The sequence below is a fragment of the Tachypleus tridentatus genome, chromosome 2, assembly GCF_004210375.1.
Source record: "Tachypleus tridentatus isolate NWPU-2018 chromosome 2, ASM421037v1, whole genome shotgun sequence".
In the NCBI taxonomy this organism is placed as follows: Eukaryota; Metazoa; Arthropoda; class Merostomata; order Xiphosura; family Limulidae; genus Tachypleus; species Tachypleus tridentatus.
The window spans coordinates 878,574-880,068 of record NC_134826.1 but is presented as its reverse complement, the minus strand read 5'-3'; the positions used below and the strand labels follow the sequence as shown (position 1 = coordinate 880,068).

Here is a 1,495-nt window from a genome sequence, read left to right as displayed (position 1 = left end):
GTAAATGTTCGTGGTGAGTATCTATAACCTGGATCTTGTACTTGAATAACAGAAAACATAGGTTATCCACGTATAAAATTGTTATCCACACGATCCAAACACACAAAAAACACGCTAAAATTATTAAACAAGTATCCAAATATTCTACGCTAAGTGAAGTGACAAAATAATAATAAAAACAAATATTTTGTTCGACACACAAGGTATGCAAAATACCAAACAGTGTTCGTGTTACTTTGCCTTTCACATAAGAACAATCAAGCCTTTTTTTACTTAACCTGAGACACACAATAACAAAACAACTACTAACATATAGGATAGGTTTTCAACTTGGATTTAATGAGAATTTTTCAGTTATTTAAATGATTGGTCTAATCCAACTTCACATCGACTTGACGATTCTTTCATTTAACATTTCTTTTAATGAATATTTTATGTGTTTTTTCAGTTATTCTATTTTTTGATTACTTTATTACAAATTAAAAAAAAAGAAAAAGTGAAATATTCGTTACCTAGAAGCCATTATGTATCTAATAGAATCATAACAGTACAGGCTGTTTCCTTATTAGAATTAGGCAATACTTTCTGCACCTTGCCTTCCAGCTTCCGAGCAAAGTCGGCAATCAGATCTCTGTAGTTCAAACTGTCTACATTCTTGCAGAGGAGATCCAAAGAAACCAGTCACCTAGGTGACACCTTTTTACGACCATTTCCAGGTAATCTGCATTGGTCAAACGAGCGCGATATCTTAGGATTAGAAGGCGAGATCGAGGCCAGAAAACGATGACCATTCTATATATCAGTACAATTCCAGAAGCTACAGCCAAAGTGACGAACCAGATCCATAAGAAGACGTAGATCTTTTCGTTTATTATGTTGATGGGCAGAATGCACATGGCGTCGTGACGCTGGACATCACCTGAAGAACCGTATTTATGAAAGGTACACTTGGTTAAACGAGGAAAACTCTGATCATGGGGTCGTATCGGAGGGTCCAGTCCCACTCGGTGAACTGCATCACCTTGGAGCCATACTTAGAGAAATGACCACCCATGAGTCCATTAGATACATTTGTCCTACCACGTTTACAAAGTTCAAAGCCTCACAGAAAAAATACGCAGTGACGTAGAAGTTGTGGTTATGAATGTTGTCCATTAGGTATTCCATTACACACCTTTTTTTCTTGCTTCTTGTCGGGTGTCAAGGTCGGGCTGTTTAGTTCCATTATCAGTGCTCGAATACGGCCTTCTCCCATCCTTTCCACAAGTAACGTGGAAAGTAAAACATAAGGGCCTGGAAGAACAATACGAAACAGACCCACTGCTGATGATATATCCTATCCTCACCTGGTGTATACTTTCCACCCCTGGATACGGGATTTCCACACCAACCTTCTATGCCAAGCACCTTCTACACTGGTGTGGATCCAACAAAAGGTGTCTAACACCCTTGTCGGTATATCATCTCGTGAGATACAGTCGATGGGGTCACCAAT

General features: G+C 38.7%; 1 pseudogene; it reads right to left on the bottom strand.

Annotated features, from left to right (window-relative positions):
* Positions 1 to 242: 242 nt before the first annotated feature.
* LOC143237023 (innexin inx2-like) lies at positions 243 to 1,495 on the bottom strand (annotated as a pseudogene).